We start from the raw sequence: 15,513 nt of genomic DNA, 5'->3' as shown, positions 1-15,513 counted from the left end.
AAACCGAGCTCCACGCGGGCAGAGTTTCAAACCGAAAAACTCTTTTTCTCGGAGACTCCGGGCTCTCTGAGGCTTTCTTCAAGTGCTAGGAAAGTTTCCTAGGCTTTTGGGGGATTTTAGGGAGTTAGAGAGAGTTTAGAGAGAGAAAGTGAAGGTTGAAGGTGTGAGAGAAGTGTTGAACCTGACACCTCTATTTATAGGCTGTGAAATAGCTCTACTCGACGAGTTGCTACTTCTACTCGTCGAGTCCAAGCTAGGTGTCACCATTCTGGTGGCAGAACGTGGGTAACCTACATTGTGCCACGTCACCCCTTTTGCAGCAGCACCCTGCCGACTTCTAAACCCCATAAATTTCGCATAAGAGCTCCGTTTTTGACGTTATTTATATTCACACACAGGTAAAAGTAAGATCTACAACTTTCCTTTTGACTCTGTCGGCGAATTCTCGTCTGATCTTAAATTTAACAGTAGGAGGAGATTATACTGTTAAATGACCGCGTAAAATTCATAACTTCTACATACATACTTTGTTTTCGTCTGTCTTTTTATTGTTGAGTTCCTATTAATGAGATCTTTAAATCTCATTTAGGTCTTGTAGGCCAAAAATCGCTTGATCTAAATTTCAAGTTTCGAGTCGTGCACTGCTATGCCAAATCTTAGAAAATTCATAACTTCCTCGTACGAAATCAGATTTGGGCGTTCTTTTATTGTATGTTCTCGGTTTAACATATACTACAACTTTTTTTAGATTAATAAGGCTAAAAAGTCCTCTATCATAAATTCACTATTTACGTCTTCCCGGTGTCGTGCCAGTTCCGTCGCGAAACTTTGACGGGTCATAACTTCTTCGTTATAACTCGAATTTCGGTGCTCCTTATATGTCCGAAATCCTTGTCACGACCACTAAAACTTTATGTAAAGATATAGGGTTTATCTCACATTTTAATTTTGACGTTTATTTTTGTCCTTTATTTATTATATTATTATAATCAAGTAATAAGCACACAAAAACACATAATTCACATAATATTCGGGTAATTCATCTTTATTACTTTAAAATGGGTTACAATGGTTGATGTAGACTATTACATCATCGCATCAATGCTTAGCCTTGAAACACGGGCGTTACAGTATGCCTGTTTGTTATGTGGTGTGTTGGTACTTTGGGGGAACTCATTAAGATTTGGCTTACAGTTTTAGTTTATTGTTTCTTGTATTTCTAAGGACCGTGAGAAAGAAAAGGTGTGACCATACACATCTTCCTGTTTTATGTCACTGAGTCTTGAGAAAACTCTGATTCTGAAATAATGTTTTTGAAACAGTCTCCTTTTGTAAACGATGTTAGTTAATGGTTGATTTTGAAAATTTTAAATTTCTTTGATTTTTAGAGTGCTACATATTCAACACTTTAATTAATTCCCATATTAATTTCTAATTAACTATTAAACCATAAAAATTAATAAACCAATCCCTCCTTTATTAATCTTACTTAATTTGAGTCTTGAGGTCACCCCAAGAGGACCCTGCTATTATTAGAAATATTACTAATAGTTAATGACCTTGGACACTCTTTCCAATAGTCTCCCATTTTGACAAGTCATCAACTATACAAGGTCCAATACTTCTCCAATAATCAACAAAGAGAATGCCATTCAATGCATTTTACAAAATCTGATATAATCAACTTCAACCCTCAGATAAGTGATAAATTATTCCTTCGTTCTACAAGATACCTTTATGAATTAGAGACGTGAATAATGGTCAATATTAGAATTCAGTATTATGTTTTCTAATAAAGATTTGTGATGATTGCGTCTGACTACTAAATTGAACATATCAATTCTAGTCAGGACCTGGCCAGGTACTTAAGATGTCAACATCAAATCATCGAGGGGCCCATAGATATCTCATCTCCAATTAAGATAGAAGGAACGAATAAACTTTGACCACATAATTTCAATCTACTTCATCACATCATGCATGGACATACCCTTGCTTCTCTCACATTTCCTTTTGCTTCTCTCACTTCATGTTGGTACTTGGGGCAACGTCTCTTCCAATGTCCCTTTTGGCCACAATGAAAACACACCACTTCTTTCGGGTCACTAACAGGAGGAGTATCAAATTTGACCTTTCACTTTGACCCATTGGACTCTCCAATGTGGGCTTTCCCTTTCCACTTGAGTTGGGAATAGACCATCCTCTTCTTCCCCTTGCCTTGATGAATATCAATGTCTGAGGCACTTGCATAACTATTTGAATGAGACTTATTCATTTTAGCTTCAGCAGTTTGCAAGAGATTATGAAGCTCAATCAAGGTGGTTTCAACATTATTCAAATGATTGGTTAAGATGTAATAATAATAACTAATGGGCAAGTAGTTGAGCACCATGTCAATGAAAAGTTCCTTTTCAAAGTTCACATTAAGCTTCTCCAATCTCTCTGTGTGTCTCTATATTTTCAACACATTAGCACACAAAGATTCCCCTTCTTTCAACTTGCACGCCATCAATGCCTTGACGAATTCATAACGCTTTTGAATTGATTTCTGGTGGAACATTTAAGAAAGAGACAAGTTTATTCTGTAGGGCTAATAGTCCACATAGGACTTTTGTATATCATGTGTCATGGTAGCAATCATACTTAAGCGACCTTAGTGGCATCATTAACGTGTTGGTTGTATTAAGTTAATTCCTTAGGAGTAGCGGTTTCTTTATCAATTTTTGGGGTTGGAGTGTCGAGAACCTACTCTTTGTTCTTATATCTTAACGTCATCTTCAAATTGTGCATCCAGTCCATGTAGTTTGGACCATTAAGCTTGTCTTTTTCAGAGGATCGACAAAAGAGTAAACTTGTGAGTGTGTGGAGGAGGAGGAGGAGGAAGATCACCATTTTCATACATCTAAAATCGGAGATGAGATTTTAGTTATTCGATTTATCCTTAATATTTTAAATCAAATTAATATTCAAGGATATGATCCATAAATACAATTCAAAATTAAGAAGATGGATGTTGTAATCTAATTGCGAAATTATTTTTGGTTGGAAAAGCACTTTACCAATTTCAATCTAATATGAAATTCATATATATTACGAGATCCATCGAAATTTTCAATGACATGTTTAATCTCATATTATGCTCTTTGATTTATGACTCGGATCACAAACAAGATGTGAATAACCATGCAAACCCATCTGACAACCTCGTTCTCATTTATGATCTCACATTGATGTGCCAGCTAACCACACACACTCCATCAACAACCATAAACTCAAGTTGTGCCATCATTTCGTCTTTGTAGTCCAAAATTAGTGTGTCGGTTAACCACACACACTCCACTAACGAATCACAAAGAAATGATGTGTGTTTTCATGGATTATCCTACAATCTCTCATTTTCCTAAAGTAACTATAGTTGAATTTTATAGAAGTATCTAGTACTTATACATTATACTTTTAATGTGATTATGTCTTATTGAACCCTCTTGGCTAACGACCCTTCACCATACAAAGAAGCGACGAGTGAAAAAGAAACCCATTCAACGATCATTTCCTTATACCTCTCTTATAGTATGGCTTTGTGTATGATGTCTACTCTTGATTCGACTGACTTTATGTTGTACACATAGTATTATTATTCTTATATATATGTATAATGTGTATTTTAAAACCTTTTAAAAATATAATGTTTATATTTAATTAGTTTGATTATCAATTAATTAATTAATCTTTTAAACCATCTTTGATTTAATGTTTATCTTTTAATTAAACAATTAATTAAATTAACTAAATCATTTAAGAATTAAATAATTATCTTTAATTAAACTTTTAATTAGTTAATCTATTGAATCATAATCCCTTCCTTATATTCAGAAATCAGGGTTTAGGTTATCTAGTTTTAGTTGTTCAAATTTTAAACCATTTAAATAACAAATAAGGAAACTAGGAAACGCTAGCATTTTCAGAAAAGGCAAGAGGCAAGGCAATTTTCAGAAAAAAAACTAGAGGGCTAGGCTTTTCCTATTTTACTAGTTTCTTTTAGGGTTTCACTAATTTTTATATTATAGACAAATCCCTAAGGTCTGATGCCACTAATGGATTTTCTAGGTTACAAAATAAACTTAATCAAACATGATTTACACAATGAAATTTTACATAAGAAAATTATGGGCACATGCAACCTAGAAATCTATAATTTTTCTCATAATAGGAACATACTATGAAAAGATAAATAACCCTATCTAAAATTGAAAATCACAAAGTTTAGGTCACATACATTTTCTTTTGTCGAAAATTGCAACCAACTTTGAAGAACTCTTCTTTGGAATGCTAGCCCCAATAATGTGGAAGCCTCTAATGTGTCACACTCAAACCTTAGGATTGAAAATTGTAGAGAGAGGAGAGAATGGAATTTTGAAAATTCCTTGTGAGTTATGAAGGGTTTTCAAGCCATATTAAATCACTTACCATATCAACAAATTGAAGCTTCCAGAAACCCTAGAAGAGGTCCCCAAAACCGTCCCCCTTAGGGAGGTTCTAGAATGCCTCCCCTTTTTAACTATTGAACAATTGCATTTTAAGCCTTATAACTTTAATTAATTCGATTTAATCCATAACCATTACTTAAATTAATTGTGATTAATTTATAATCATTTTTTACCATTTCTAATTAATATATTAATCACATAATATATTAATAAATCATTTATCTCTCTCATAAAATCAATCCATACTATTTCTTGGCTATGAGGGCAACCCAAAAAGGTCTTTACTATTATTCACTCAATTATACCAATTTACTAAAGACCTTAAACACCTTAATTCAACAGAAAGAGCCTTGCATATTTGGAATGTAATCTCTTATAATTAATTATGTCCCATTCATAAAAGATTAGGAATATCACTATGCTCCCACTAGTTCTTGGTAAACACAAATTTTATCTTCATTTTGATATAAAAGTACACCTTTATATTCATATATTAAAATCATGATTCCAACCTTAAGATTTTTGCTTTATATCCACAAGTGGATCTTAATCTTTACCCATTTTGTTAGGATAACTAGGATTAAGAAAACCTCCAGGCTAAGCAATATCGATATCTTCTACTAGACGTCTATTAAGAAAAGCGAGTTTTTTTTTAAATCTATTTGGTATATCTCATATTCGGAATATGTAATTGTAGTAAATAATATCTTTTTTGATCTAGTCATGGCTACTTGTGAAAAGGTTTGATCATAGTCAATGTCATGAGTATGATAAGGATAATAGTTAATGGCACAGGTATGAGAAAATTCTTCTAGACTTGATATAAAGAGGAAGATTAATCAATCATATACTTTATTATTATAAATGGATTACATCTTAGTGTTCATGACTCCTAGTTAATAATCGGGTTCGAGGTCTGATATAGCATTTTGGTAGTTGATGGATTCACTAGAAACTCTCAAGAAGAACTCATCAATAAAAGATTTCACATTTCTCAAGTCATAGATGATTTATACCATTAAGGCGAACAATTTTGTGTTTATGAATAACTATTATTCAAGTTCAACAATTCCTTACTGAAACTAGTTCCAAGTACTTACAACATATGATATGGTTCTTGAGCTACTTCAAGTTATAAGTACCTCTCACTTGCTTTGTCATTAGAAGCTAGCTTTCTACTAAATCGTCTTTCATAAGAATAAGAGAACTTATTCTTGGTGGGTTTGTATATAATAATCTAAACAATGTTTTCGAGTATTTCGCAAATATATGATTAGTAGTTATTGGGTTTAGAAACTTAGTCTAACATAGGATTATAATCCATTAAAACATTAAGTAAGATAATGATGAAGCCTTTCCATACTAAATCTTATAAAGTGTTTTATCTGCTTATTAGTTGGTGTTTGTATTAAAAGTACAATTAATAGTGATTAAAGCATAATCCTAAAAGGATAAAGGAATATAATTGTTACTGATTAGAAAATAAAGTATATCAAGTAAAGTTTGATTCATCCTTTATTTGTAACGCCCTATTTCAGATTATTCTGTGATTTAGGATCGTGGACCATTTTTGAATTATATGTAGGATTTGGGGATTTTAAGGAAGTAAGGTTTGGGATTTATTGAAAGATGTTATTGTTAGTAAGAGGATCAAGTCCTATGAATTGTGTATTTGGAACTGAGGATGAACTGGAGAAAGTTATGTGTTATGCCTATTGAAAGGGTTAAGGTTTTAAGTTGTACATGTAGTGAGCTAAAAGTATTGATATAGAAGTGTAGAGCTCTTCAAGACCTTTCCGTGGATATAAAGAACGTCGAATTCATAGTAGAAACGAAGAAGTTATGGCTGTTCGAAGTTGGAAAGGATTTGGGGAAAAACTGAGCTCAGGACGTGAGTAGTTGGAGCTCACAACATGAGAAGCGATTAAACATAAATGTTGATTTAAATTGTACTAACAACGTGAGCATTAGGAGCTCACGACATGAGAACTGTGCAGCCCAAGCCCACGAATTTTAGGGTTTTCAACATATATAAGGGTTAGTTTCGTGTTTTTAGGGCATCTTATGAGCCCATATCATATCTAGATCATCTTGATAAAAACCCTAGCCTCTCTTTCACCATTTTCAGCCTCCCCTCTCATCGTCCATCCATTTATGAAGATTTTTGTGATTTGAAGAAGAAGAAGATGTTCTTGGTGCTTAGATCAAGCAAGCAAGTTCCCTCACCACCTTAAAGATCATACCTTGGACCATGTTAAGTCCTCAAGTTCCAACCTTTATGTGTTATTCTTCTAGATGTAGACTTTTATGCCTTTTTCTTCATGTTAGAAGTGGTTTGAGTGGTTTGCTTCCATAAAGTTGGCAACTTTATGGATCCATGAGGTACCTTTGAGTCTTGGTGTGATAGATCTATGGTTTGGTTAAGTTTTGGTCCCATGAATGAGATTTGGATCTCATTTTCACCTTATCAAGTTCAAGACATGCATTGGACATGCATGTACATAAAGCAAAGATTTTTAGGTTGCTTTTGATGTATGAAAGCCCTCAGGAAAGTTGGAACGGATGACTTAAGACATTAGGATTTAGAATCGGAAGTGTCACACGACGTGACACATGGAGTGTCATAGCGTGAGAGTGGTTTTTACGTGATTGTTTCAATCGACCGAGCTCACGACGTGACCAAGGAAGCTTCACATCGTGAGGTCTGCTGCGTGGGTCATGATAATATATGGTAATGGTAGGGGTGAAATAGACTCGGTATCCGGTTGAAATAGACCGAAGGGGGTTGCAATCACCCAAATATGATTGACAATATCCGGTTGAAATAGACAAAAGGGATTTCAAGCACCTGGATATGCTTGACAGTATCTAGTTGAAATAGACCGAAGGGGATTGCAAGCAACCAGATATGCTTGATTGTATCTGGTTGAAATAGACTGAAGGGGATTTCAAGCACCCAGATATGCTTGGTAGTATGTTTGTATGGTATGTGGTATGTTGGGGAGCTTACTAAGCTTTGTACTTATGGTTTTGAATTTATGTTTTCAGGTACTTCTGTTTCGAAAAGGAAGAGCTCAGGATGACTGCATTGCACACACCACATTATTCTGCATGTTATATGACCCTGAGTTACTTGGATGTTTATTCATATACTTTGATTCGATCTGGTTTTCATGATATTGTTTTGGATAATGGGTTTATTAACTTAAAGACTGAAATTTTTAGACTTAATTTTTGGGACATTACAAGTTGGTTTCAGAGCCTTGGTTTGAGGGATTCGGACATACTCTCGGGTGTGTCTGAACTCAAACTGAGGATTTGGTAGATTTAAAAAAATGTTTTACAAAAAGAGTTTTCTAATTAAATAGATGAGGTGTGGTGCATGCAATCGACCGAACTCAAATAAGTTTTCCCAAAATACCCATACATGTTTATGTTATGCTTTGAATTGCGAATCTGTGAATCGCATGTTAGATTAGGGCTAAGGATCTGCTTAGGATTACATGATAGACTACTAGGAGAGATTTCTTTATAAGCCTACTATATGAGCTTGTATACTTGCATGCTAGTATTGATCATTCAGTGATAGGGTATCATGTTTAGGTTATATTTGTTTCGATTACTCGATGCTCGGATGTTGCTTGCTTTGTGCTTTTAGGAGTTTTTGTTAACCTTAGCTAACTAGTGAGCGAGTATATTAAGTTACATATTGTTGAGACTAGATAATTTTAAAATATTATATTTTAACTCTATTGTGCAATGCTTGTTTGAGTCCAACCATTGTAGTGTGAGACTTTTCATTCGAAGAATTATCTGGTGTAGGCGATATGTAACTGTATTCGTGACTGAGTTATAGGATGTTAGGGGGAGTTCCTTATGAAGATGAAGGCAGGGAGTAGTGTAGTGGTTTCCCCAGGTACATCGGTCCTTTTCAGGGTTTTAGCCTGGGTGGGTCGGGTTATGTGACATCCCCATTTTCACGGACAGAAAAGACCGATTTTGTTTATGCTTTATAAAAATCAGAGTACCTCTTTTAATAAAAATCTTGCTGAATTTGTTCCCAGTAAAACATGATAAATACGTTATCAAAGTGTTTCCGAAGAAAAGTAATTTTTATTCATTTTAAAACATTCGGGATGTCATCGTCAATACATAAACATAAGCATAAACAGAACTTACATTCATTATTACTAGTGATCGTTAATCTCTCAGTGTAATGTGACTTCATATCAAAACCTGTGATATAAATAAATTGAGTGGGTCAGGTTGGGAAACCTGGTGAGTACATAGGGTTTTCAACCCACAATAATATAATTATTATATTTAAACAATCAAGCAATCAACCCAATTACCCATCCCCGTTATCTTCTTTATTCTTAAGGATCTACCCTAAGAATCAGTTATTTCTCGTTTATTCATTCATAAGGATTATCCTAAGGAATAGGTTCGTATTCTATCGTTGTCAATGACACATCTGTCAAATGCAACTACTAGTTTTGTCACTTAGGCGCAGCTGCCAAAATTGTGACATTCTCTACAAGGCGCATCTGTCAGTATTGTCCTTTAGGCGCAACTGCCGTGGTTATGTCGTTTATCGGCAGTATTGTTTCCGAGAATCCACTCGCAATACATGTCAATGGGTTTTTAGAGTACACCGGTGAACACATCGTTCACAACACCTATAGGTTGCGAACCTACTAGTGTTCCACTGGACTGTCTAGAATAGTCTGTGGTTGTCATCCATACTCTACTAGATGACGGGGCCATCATTTAGGAACAAGGCTTCTGACATCATCCACCTCTCACCCTTACCTCATGGTCTATATCACCTCTTAACTCATCATCCAACTCATATTTCATCTACCCATGTTTTACCCAACATATTATGTAGATATAAATAAGTATATAGTTTAAATCATATAAAACTTGTATAAAATCGTTCATCCAACATAGATAGCAATTATACAGATAATATGCACACATATCATGTAGTTTATATAAAATACTTCATATCTATGTGTAAGATGAAAGAGACTATGCACTCACTTGAAAAGTCGGTGATTCCGAACTCAGACAACGCTTCGCTTCTTAAAAATAATTTCCTTCAACGAAACCTAGTATCATTACCACTAGAGTTTAGTCTATTATTCGCCGAGACTAATTAATAGTCTAGCTATTATTACTATTATATAAGTGTTAAACAATACTTATATAACCCATAATAATAGCCCAAGTACTTATTATAAGTTCCTAATAACGTTACTATAATTAAATAAAAGCTATATTAAAAATAGCGTTGACGTGGCTCACTTACAACAGGTTTTATAGAAAACCGGGCTTTGCTTGGAGCAGCGTTCCTGAGCAAAAAAGCTCTTCTTCTCAGAGCCGTCGAGCACTCTGGGGCTTCCGCTTCGTGCTAGGGAGGTTCCCTAGGCTTTTCGGGGGATTTCGGGGCTAGAGAGAGGTTTTAGAGAGAGTAAAGAGAAGAAAGAATGGTAAAGGTGTGAAGAAAATGAGGGTGGGAGAGGTTCTATTTATAGGGAGAAAAATGGCTGAACTTGGTGCCACATGTCACCATCTAGTGGAAAGACTTGGGGAGAAAGCAATGGCCAAGATTGTGCCACGTCACCCATTTTCGCACAACACATTTCCGACTTCTAAAATCCGTAACTTTCACATACGAGCTCCATTTTTGAAGTTCTTTATATCCACGCGTAGGTAAAAATAAGATCTACAACTTTCGTTTTGACTATGTCAGCTAATTCTCGACTGATCTTAAATTCAACTGTACGAGAAGATTATAATGTTAAATGTCCGCGTAAAATTCATAACTTCTACATACAGACTCTGTTTTCGTCTGTCTTTTTACCGTTGATTTCCTATTAATGAGATCTTCAATTCTCATTTAGGTCATGTATGCCAAAAACCGCTCGATCTAAAATTCGAGTTTCGGGCTGTGCACTACTAAGCCAAATCTTAGAAAATTTATAACTTCTTCATATGAAGTCAGATTTAGGCGTTTTTTTTGTATGCTCTTGGTTTAACGTATACTAAAACTTTTTATTATATTTCTAAGGCTAAAAATTCCTCCATCTTAAATTCACTATTTACGTCTCCCGGTGTTGTGTCGGGTTTGCCGTAAAACTTCGACGAACCATAACTTCTTTGTTATAACTTGGATTTCAGCGTTCTTTATATGTACGGAACCCTTGAGACGTATTCTACAACTTGGTTAAGATTATTTATTCTAAATAATATTTTGTCGAAAAGTCGTTTTCGACCCCTATTATCTCTAAATTGACTAGCCCGGATCTACGGGCGTTACAGGTTACTTATCTCCTAGATCTTATCGAGTCGTTTAGTAAGATCCATAGTGTGTTTCATGTCTCTTATTTGCGGAAATGTTTGGTGGGTGGATTGTCATGATATGTGATGCCTTGTAGCCTAAGAGGAATTAGATGTTATGCTATATTTGAAATATTTCTTGGTAGGAAGTGAGATTGAGATGTCCTCTGTTTGGTTGTGACTTGGAGTGTTACTATACAAATGTTGCTTGTTTTGTGCTTTGTGGGACTCATGATGACATCAGTCAACTATTAAGTGAATATGTTAAGTCACCATTAAGTCGTGGGACTCAAGAAGGAAGTAAGTGTGAAGAATGGCTTGAGGATTGCAGACAGAGATTAAGTGATTGGCAGGTGGATTGGGATGTCAGTATCACCGTCAGGGGTTATGTACTTCCAACTTTCCGCGATCAGAGGAAAGAGAGAGTGGTCCTGTGATTTTCTAGGATGGGATGTAGTCCCGACATGAGTCTAGAAGATTATGGTTTTCTTGTCGACGAGTATGCAACATAAGAATGCACAAAAGGGTTTTGTTGTGCGGTTTCTTTGAGATGATATCGGGGGTCTACTTTCTTGAAATTAGTTAGGTCAAGTGCTAGTTGATTGTTTCAGGAACTAAGGGAAGTGAATCAGCAAGAGCAAATTTTGTTGTCTCTGATGTATCCTAACTAAGAGAATGATGCTTCTTATAATTATGAGCAACACTCGCGATAAATTTTCTGTTGGGTAATTAGGCAAGGCGTGTGGTAGTTTATTTGTTTCTAGATAGAGAATTGGTGTCATGAGTGGACAAAATTATTGTTTGTGCATCTGCATGGGATTTTGATATTACAGGTGGTTATGATTTGGAGGTTTCGAGGTTTCCATCTGAGATCTGGGATAACTTTGTGTTTGTTTGGTCATTATCTGGAAGACTGGTTTGAGATGTGGTATGTCTGCAACATCATTTGGTGGTAGTTCGAACCCTAAGTGGGGGAGAACCGGCTATTTTCGTTCAAGGATCATTGCTATGGTTGAGTTTATGATTTTAGCATAATGGGTCATAGGGACTTGCGGTCCGAGCACGTGGAACTTCATTTCAAAATTTGGTTAGGATAGAGGTGCAGAGCAAGTTATCATTAGATGTATATGTTCGGTAATGCGAGAGTCGTCTTCGCGAAAAGAAGATGTTGGATAAGGAGCATGTTGTAGCCAGTGGTTCCTTTCAGAATGTTGTTGAATAGATTAAGAGGTGTTTGGGATGCTCAGGTTGAGCATCGAGTGCTAAGGGATTCTTCGACTCGTTGTATAGATTGCTATCCCTGTTTTGGGGTGGGCCGTATTGATCAGTAAATAAGCTTCAGAGTTTGGTATGTTTAGTCTCACAGGGGTATTATGCAAGAAGCGGATTGGGTTAGTTGTCAATGCAGTCTCGATCGTTGGCCTTTTCGATCATCATCAAAAGTGTAGGTTCTTCGAAAGTTTCAAGTTGTGTCAGTCAAAGTTCAATGGATGCGTCGACCTACTGTGAAGTTCCGTGTGCTTTATATTTTCTTTGGTTTCTGGATATGGTTACCCTCAATTATGGTGTGAAAATTTGTTGCATAGAAGGCTTAGGTTTTGGCAGTATTTATAGATCCTCTTGGGAGTTTTCTCGAGCTAGTTACGAATTGGTGGAATCAGTTTGGTTTCAATGTAGGTGTGGGATCTTGTATTGATTGTTCACAAGGATGTTTCTGTTAACAGTTGTGGTTTTTCATTTCGTTAAATCTATTAGTACCTCACCCTTTGGGTAAGGTTGTGTGGACGAGAGGATGCAGTAGATCCAGGGTTGGGAATGTGTCTCCCCTTGGGGGCGTACATTGTAGCAATGCCTCGATTATGGACACGAGGGGTACAAGTGGACTAAGTAAGGTAACATTAGACTCTTGGGTCTCAGATTGTCATCCTTTTTGGCATGGTTGGGTGTTAGGACGGTTTAGGGAGCCGAGAAACTTAGTGGCCAGCTGGGTTGGATCATGCGAACAATGATTTTTGTTTTGTTGGATGTATTAGTTGTTCAATGAAAGTAGTTGGTTGAGTGCTGCAATTGTGGGTTGTTATTAGGTTTGGCTACCGGTGTTGGGTTTTGGATCTGGAACTTTAGGTTATGAAGTTCGTTGTTATGTCTCGAATGATTTGTCAAGTGGTCGTGCACTTGAGCTAATGAGGATTTGGGATGCAGTGTGGGATTCTTGGTTTGACCATTATTATGCTCGTGGGAGAAGTGGGTTAGTGACCACTTATGAGGAAGTTAAGTGGCTATTTCAGGCCTTTGGACAAATTCCTGGATTTGGTATTGGTGGAAACGCATAATTGGGATGTTTTGAGTGTTCTTTCTACATGTTTTGGTGATGTTCCTAGTCAAGAACTAGGGACACGTACGATGAATGGATGGGTATCAGTCTTAAGGTATGGTTTTTGAAGCTTACACTGATGGGTTCTTGGTTTCGGGGAATGTTTTAGTGGAGTTGGTTATGGTGGTAGTTTTGAGAGTTCACGGTTAAAGTGGTTTCCACCAGAAGTTGGTCTTACAGTTTGGAAAGGAAAAGTAGTTTTTGTGATTGAGTATTTTCATGTTATGCGGTTGTTTGTTGGCATCGGTGGTTTCTGATAGGCCTCTCAACTCCTCGGTAAAGATATTTTGATTTTGAAGTGGTTAGAAAGAGATTGAGTAATATGTCAACATTGATTCCAGATATTCTAACCAAGGCGGATTTCGAGGGTGAGATCTAATTTAGGTGGGGGAGAGTTGTAACGCCCTGTTTCAGATTGTTCTGTGATTCAGGCTCGTGGACCGCAATTTAGTTATATGTAGGCTTTGGGGATTTTAAGGAAGTAAGGTTTGGGCTTTATTGAAAGATGTTTTTGTTGGCAAGAGGATCGAGGCCAATGAATTGTCTATTTGGAACTGAGGACGGACTGGGGAAAGTTATGTGTCAGGCCGCTTGCAAGGGTAAAGGTTTTAATTTAGACATGTGGTGACCCAAAAGTATTGATATAGAAGTGCAAATCTCTTCAAGACCTTTCTGTGGATATAAAGAACGCCGAAATCAGAGTTGAAACAAAGAGGTTTTCACTGTTCGAAGTTGGAAAGGATTTGGGGAAAAATTGAGCTCATGACGTGAGCAATTGGAGCTTAGGACGTGAGAAGCGATTAAACGGAAATGTTGATTTAAACTGTACTCATGACATGAGCATTAGGATCTCACGACATGAGAACTGTGCAACCTAAGCCTACGAGTTTTAGGGTTTTCAACATATATAAGGGTTAGTTCTGTGTTTTTAGGGCATTTTATGAACCCCTATCATATCTAGATCATATTGAGAGAAACCATACCCTTCCTTTCACCAATTTAAGCATCCCCTCTCCTCTTCCATCGATTTATGAAGATTTTGTAGCTTTGAAGAAGAAGAAGATGTTCTTTGTGCTTAGATCCAGCAAGCAAGCTCCCTCACCACCTTAGTGAAAATTAATGGGTTTTAGGCATAAGAACAATCCTATGTGCTCATACAAACCCTAATTCTTGGATCTAGGTTTCTCTATTGTACATGCTTTGAATCCAAGACTAATAGACTTAGATCTAACGTATTATGAACTGAATTAGGGTTTAAGGAATTACCTTTGATTGTTATATAGCAATAACAATCAATTCCTTGCTTGAATTGGCTTCAAAAGCTTAGTGCCTCAAGTGCTGCACCTCTAATGGACTCACAAACACCTTATGCAACTTGGATGAAGAGGAGAAGAAGAGAGGCTGCCCAAAAACGACTAGAAACCCTAGAGAATCAGTTGTCCACGTTTTTGGGGCCTAAGGGGTCCTTTATATACTTGTGTGGGCTGCTAGGGTTTCAGTCAAAACCCTAATGGACAGCTTAAACTCTAAGCAGCCCATGGAACCTTCTTGATAAGGCTATGGACGAAAATATGATGGGCTTCCATCATAATTTCGTTCACCCCTTGTTCCTTTAGCATTCCTTATCCCAATAACTCAATTATCCAATAATTGCAGCCCAGTCCCCTAAGTTTAATTAATCTCTTTTAGCTACAAAATTAATCATCAATTAATTCTTGACTAATATTAATTAAACAATATGATTTCTCCTTTAATATATTATTCTCATAGTATATTAATAAATCATATTTAAACCTTTCTCTCCTTAAATCATCCTACATATTGCTATGGTGAAGGCAACCCAAAAGGACCATGCTCATAATCGGGTCAAGTACATACCAAAATAGTTATGGACTTAGACACCAATCCAACAGTCTCCCACTTGGATAAGTCTAATAACTATTTTCCGTATGACTTCAGAACCTGATCAACAATCGTAGCTTTCAAAAGCCGCTGTCAGCTCTGATCTTATCAGATAGCGTGTCCTCTAGATAAGGGATTATATATTCCTCCGTTCTCAAGATATCGTATAGACATAAGACATGAATTTAATCATTCTCTCTATACTATTTCCCGACTTCTGATTTATGACGACTGATAACAGACTACAATTGAACACATCAACTTAGTCCCGGCTTGGCCAAGCGCTTAGGTGTCATCACTAAATCATCGAGAGGCCCACATATATCGCTTTTATCCCACTTTGGGTAAAAGGAATGGATAAACTTCGACTCAAATGCTCGCTTGCATTTACTGATCGAATCACAC

Source organism: Lactuca sativa, chromosome 2, assembly GCF_002870075.4.
Source record: "Lactuca sativa cultivar Salinas chromosome 2, Lsat_Salinas_v11, whole genome shotgun sequence".
In the NCBI taxonomy this organism is placed as follows: Eukaryota; Viridiplantae; Streptophyta; class Magnoliopsida; order Asterales; family Asteraceae; genus Lactuca; species Lactuca sativa.
The sequence above is the reverse complement of the archived record's forward strand: the minus strand, read 5'-3'. Positions refer to the sequence as shown.